The sequence below is a fragment of the Ahaetulla prasina genome, chromosome 7 (genome assembly GCF_028640845.1).
Source record: "Ahaetulla prasina isolate Xishuangbanna chromosome 7, ASM2864084v1, whole genome shotgun sequence".
NCBI lineage: Eukaryota > Metazoa > Chordata > Lepidosauria > Squamata > Colubridae > Ahaetulla > Ahaetulla prasina.
The window spans coordinates 35155678-35162285 of NC_080545.1; positions in this window are offsets into that span (position 1 = coordinate 35155678).

Here is a 6608-nt window from a genome sequence, read left to right on the forward strand (position 1 = left end):
AACCTATTTCTATTTTTATTATTCATTTGTATAAGTACACCTCTCATAAAAGCCTTACTTGCATCCCAAACCATCTCATTAGATGTACCCTTTTGCATATTCATAATAAAAAATTCTTTCATTTGTTTTTTTACACTCTTCTACATTTTGTTCATATTTAAACAAGTTTTCATTCAGTCTCCACGATTTCCTTCCCTTTTCCCATTCAAACTCAATCCAAACCGGACTATGATCAGACAAAATTCTTGAACATATCTTGGTTCTCTTCACCCTAGAAAACAAATCATTGGTAATTAATAGAAAGTCAATCCTGGAAAAAGATTGATGTCTATCAGAAAAGAAGGTAAAATCCTTCTCTTCCATATTGCGTTCGCGCCAAACATCTCTTAATTCCAAGTCTTCCATCATATCAAAAAAAGCCTTTGGCAATTTTGCACAACTTGAAATATTCTGTAAACCTTTTTTATCTTCCCGGGTATCCATCACTCCATTCCAATCACCCATTAATATATATGATTTATAATCCCATTGTACTATTTTCTTATGTAAAAATTAAAAAAACAATTGTTGTTGATTAGGAGCATAAACTCCAATTAAGTGTCTTTTTCCCTTCCAATAACAGTTCAATTGCAATATATCTTCCTTGATTATCTGTCTCAATTAACTTTGCTATTAGGTCCTTCTTTACATAAACAACTATACCATTCTTTTTCTCTGAAGCCGAAGCAACAAAATGTGTACCCAACCGTGAATTAATCAAATATTTTTGGTCCAAAGTTCTAATATTTATTTATTTATTTATTTATTCAAATTTATATACCGCCCTATCTCCCGAAGGACTCAGGGCGTGTAATATGTGTTTCTTGTAAACAAACTATATCATTTTTAAATTGTTTCAAATAATGAAATATCTTTCTTCTTTTCTGTGGTGAATTTAAACCATTAACATTCCAGGATAAAAAACTAGTTGCCATTTTTGGCAGTCGGAAGCTGAAACACCCAATGTAGCTCCGCTTTTTCTTTGGGTCTTGCTCCTTTGGGTCTTGCTCCTCCAGCTTCTGTTTTAGTAGCCTCTGCCACTTGAATTTGTTGGAGCTTAACTTCCTGTTCCTTGTGCTTAGTAGCTGCTCTCGTTATCCTTTGTTCTTTTACTACTTCTCCCTCTTAGATATATCCATTACTTGTAAAGAATCTTCCTCCATAACTATGACTGCAGTTTGGTCTTGTGCCTGCTTCATTGCTTTCTCCCTTTTTCTTATTTCTTCAACATCCCTTCTTTTACATTCTGGTGACAGTGGGCTTCCAACTTTCAATACATTAACATAAAAATCTCTTGCTTTCCAAATTGTATTAAGACAATGAGGTTTTCCTGCGTGATACACAATTATCCCCACTGGGATAGCCCATCTATATTCCATCTGCCTTTTTTTAAGCTCCTCCACCAGAAATGCATATTCTTTTCTGCTTCTCAGCATTTTAAGGGGAATTTCTTTCAAAGTTAAAATTTCTTGTCCAGCTGCCTGAATTTCCCCCCCCCCCCCGTAAGATGCTTGCAGAATTGCATTTCTCATTCTTCGAGTTGTAAAATAAATAACCACATTTCTTGGCAACTGCTTTTGTCTAGCAATCCAAGAATTCACATGGTAAATTTCATCAATATGATATGCCACTTCATCTGGTTGCTCTCCTATTATCTCTGCAAATACTTCAGAAAAAAATTCTTTCAAGTCCTTCTTCTTATTTTCCTGCAATCCCCTGATTCTTAGAGCAAATTCCATAGCCCTATATTGGACCAATACAATTTCATCATCTGTTTTTTCCACTTTAGCCTAAACCTCCTCCATCTTATTTTCCAGCTTTAAATTAGATTGCTTTACTTCCTCTACATTTTCCTCCAACAAATTCAAATTGGTTGCCAAACCTTGAACTGCTAGCACAAGGCTGGCCCTAATTTTTTTGTTCCCTTCTTGAATTTCTAACATCTGTTCTGTCATCTGTTTCAGTTTCTCTTCAATAAGAGAAGTTTGCAAATTTATAGAGTCCTTTACAAAGTCCTTCAAATTTTCCTGTAGTGCTTCTAAGTTTAGTGCTTTTGTATCATCTGTGTGAGCTGGAGAAACTCCCGCACTCCTAGAGGTTGGTAGTTTTATTTGTTTGGCTGCCATCTTTTAAACTTTCGTTTCACTTTAATCCAAATTAACAAAAGTTCTTTTGGTATTTTCTGTGAGCACAGTCTTAAAATCTCTTCCTTTTATCCTTTTATACCTTTATTTAATGACTTCCAACAGTCTCTGGCAGCACTATACCCAGAACAGTAGCAATTTTCTCACTTTCGCTTTCTGCTCGTTAAATCATTAAGTTAATGGCACCATTATCGGTCTTGCCTTCAAGTTGCAACAAAACAACAGGGAGTTAAGAAAATTGTTACTTGCATTTACAGTCCTCCTGCTTCTGTTCTGTCTGGTATAAAATAAATTTATAATCCAATATTGGTCCCAGAGCTTGGTCACAGTGATTATTTCTGCCGGAGCAGAGAAGCCTTTGATCCAGAGTGCTTCGAGCTAATAGGGAGCTTAACCATTCAAACCCCCGAAATCATTTCAGGGGTTTTAGGAAAGCTCTACCTTTGCCCGTCTGCTCACCTCCCCTTTTTCTCCCGGGGGGGGGGGATTTTCCGAATTGCTAGGCAGCTGATTTGCGCTGCCTTAGTGATTCTACATGATCCAAAGGCTGGCAGTCTAAAAGACTGTCGCCATCACCAACAGCGCCAAGTGGAAGTCTCTAGTGATTTATTAAAGATGTGGGTGAAGATGGGGGCCAGTTGGTCAGCACAAGTTTTTAAGCAAGGAGGAGTTATCTTGTCTGGACCTGGTGCTTTTCCTGACTTTTGTCTGTGAAATAGGCTTTGCACCTCATTCTCTGTATTCACCAGAAGTGGCGGGCCCAATGGGATAGGGTAGGTTGTAGGAGGCTTAGTGTTGCTGGTGTGTCTGATATGGGGATTGTGGAGATGGGTGGCAGTAGTTTTCTCTCAAACCTGCAGTAAAAGATTCAGGTCATCTGCCAGTTGTTAATTTCCTTCAGATTGGGAAGAAGGTTTGCTGTAACCGGTGATACTTTTAAGAGTTTTCCACGTTTGCTGGTTCATTTGTTGAGAACTGATTCCTTAGCTTTTCAGAGTTGCTTCTTTTTGCTGCTCTGATCTCCCTTGTTAATACGTTCCTGGCCTGATTGTACAGCATTCTATCGCCTTTTCTGTAGGCTTCCTCTTTGGAATGACGTAGCTGCTTAAATTTAGCTGTGAACCAAGGTTTATTGTTACTGTATATTCGCAGGTTTCTGGTCGGCACACATAGGTCTTCACAAAAACTGACATACGATGTTACAGTATCTGTGAGTTCATCCAAGTCTGCAGAGGTATCTTCAAAAACATTCCGATCAGTGCATTCAAGGCAAGCCTGTATTTTTAGCTTTGCCTCCTCAGTTCAAGTCCTCACTGATTTAATTGTTGGTTTAATGGTTTTGTCTGTAAGCAGGAATCATGTAATGATCAGAGTGTCCCACAGCTGCTCGTGGTAAAGACCGTTAAGCATCTTTTAATGTTGTGTAGCAATTGTCTAAATTCTTGTCTCTTGTGAGACAATTGACATGCTGAAAGTATTTTGGTAGCTCTTTCCTTAAGTTTGCTTTGTTTATATCTCCCATAATAATGGCCAGTGAATTGGGGCATTTGGCTTCAGCCCACATAATCTATCAGCTAGAGTTCATAGTACGTTGTTTACACAAGCTTGTGGAGGAATTTACACAGCAATAAGAAGAAATGGGGAAAACTCACATGGGGAATAATATGGTTTGCAATTGATAATTACTGTCTCTAAATGGTCGTTGATATATAAACATAAGCCCCCTCCCTTCTTTTTACCAGATGTTTCAGCAATTCTGTCTGATCATTTTATCTGAAATCCTGGAATATGCAGGCTGCTATCATCAACTGACTCATTTAGCCAGGTTTCAGAGAAGCAGAGTGCTGCTGAGTTGTAAAAATTATGTTAAGTCTAGGAACAAAGGTTTTTTTAAAAAAAAAATTTACTTGCTTCTTTATTTGATTTCTATTCTGCCTCTGTCTATTCAGGTCTTGGTAGATCATAATATAATAAAAAGCAATTCCAAAAGGTAAAAATACAACAAGCAACACATCAAGCAAAAAAATACATTACCAATCCTGTAGGCATCTCAACCCATGCCCTCCAGAAGAGCTGAGTCTTCACTTTCTTCCAAAAAGCAGCCAGCATAAAACCTGATCTACTTCAAGCAAGATGCCATTCCAGACAATTCTTCCAAGCATTAATTCCCTTGACCTTCCAGAAATGGGCAGTGGTCAAATGCTTTTCCCAATACAAATACAATAGTATGATTTCTCCCCTTATTTAGCAAGGCATTAACAACCTTTCAAATTCAGGAACTATCTTACCTTTCCAGCTAACCTACCCAGGCTTCAAACATACTCTGACTTTTGATGTACCTAGTTCAATTTCACAAATAGTAGGCAACTGTTTCCTTTAGATGAGTTGAATCAATTGTGAGAGTCATAAATTAAAATATGTAAAGGGCATTTGATTGCCACTTCTTTGTCAACACTGATATATACTCTAGGTTTTCAAGCTGAAGTTTCTTCAGCCTTCACTGATTGAACTTGGTCCTTCAATAAACAAAACATATATCTGCTCACTGAACTATAGTTTCTCACAATAATCTAGGAATTATAATTTAGGCCAGGTTCACATGTTTATAATCATCACCAGTATTAAAAATAGTTTCTTCTTGTCAATGCACTATTTGGCTGTAAAACAGAATGGAGCTTTGTATTTTTTCACCACACCCATTAAGTACTATCTGTTCATATATTCAGTGACCAAACACTGGGACTATATTAACTTTTTTGCAGCTTAATAGAATGATCTTTGGGGGAAAAAACTGAAAACCTACTACAAAGAACTTCTTTTGATTGGCCTATCATTCTCTGAGAATGTGTGCTTAAACATAAAGAAAAATATATTATCTTCTGGCTTCCAGGTTTGAGAGCCTTTTCCCTTGGGTTTCATCAAAGGTTTGACTGTGATCTAGCCAAGTCTAATTCTATTTAACTTTTTCAAATTGTCATCCACAGTGACACATATCCTGTTTCCCCCAAAATAAGACATCCCCGATAATAAGCCCAATTGAGCTTTTAGCTCATGGCAATAAGACCAAGCGCTTATTTCAGGGTTCAAAAAAATATAAGACATGGTCTTATTTTGGGGAAACACGGTACACATATGCTTTTCAAAATGTACTAAAGTATCATTAATTTAGACAAACTCATTTCAATGACAACCAATAGGAGAATTTCTAAAACAACTATTTTTCCAGTGTACTTTTGAGAAGGCTGGTCACTATGGGGGAAAATTAAAATATATGACTTTAACATGGATTTACAACCCAATGTTGCAAGAATAATCAGTCCTCACCCCATTCCTAAGAGATCTGTAAGGGGAGTCCATAAGAGCACCAGTGTGCCTACCGTTCCTGTCCTAATGTTCCCTTTGATTGTATCCAATTTGTATGGTTATTTCATGCTTATACTTATATACACTGTTGTGTTTGACAAAAAAATAAATAAAATAATCAGTCAATTTTGGCCAAATACAGGCTGTCTTCTCCCTTAAGGCAGGGATCAGCATGCAAAAACTTGTATCTTTGGATATGTGATAACATTGGAAGATGAATGAGAAAAAGTGATAATGCTTATAGATAGGGATCAAAAAGTTAACTGAAATATCCTTGTGTAGGAATTTAGCACCCACCCCCCTCCTAGAAGAATGAAATATTCTAGGAAATATTTTAAAAAGCAGAATATTATACCTTCCTGGATGAGAAAAGGAGAAACATGCTCTTGGAAAGCGGCCCCCACCTTTGTTAATAGCCCCAGAAAGACAAAAGACATCTTATCTACAACACAGAAGACCTTCAGCTCCAGGGTGATGGGATTAAGACATGGTCCTCAGGACATGATAGGATTAGCCTCTACCCATCTCACCACATGGCACCTGGGAAGATTACATCAGCCAGCAAGGCTCAGGCAAGCTTGAGGGACAACCTACAATGTTAGCTAAGACTCCCACCCCCTGGGAGTCTGACAACCAATCAGGATACTCTTCCTGTGCCCCAGAAAGTTCAAAGCTCAGAAAAAGCATAAAACCAGGGAGCACACAGGATCTCGGTCCCTTTTCTGTTCAGGATCTCAAGCCATGTGATCCTGGCCACCATTAAACCATCTTTCCAAGCAGCCTCCATGTTTCCAGTGTCTTTGTCCCCACTTGGAACTGAACCCAGATGGATATTTCTTCCAACACTTGAAAGAGTCAGAAGCTATTACTAAAGATCGGTCAACATAGTGGGAGTGTTTGTCCATGGAGCTACCTGGAGCTGAATCTGGCTCAGTAATTAACTCTTAATTCGAAGTGTTTTGCCTTTCTTGGTGATGAGCCTTAGTACTGTATTCCCACTTTTAGTAGCTGCCAGCAAAATTGAAACCTCTGCTTTCAAAGCAAGGAGGGTCCAGGGAAGAA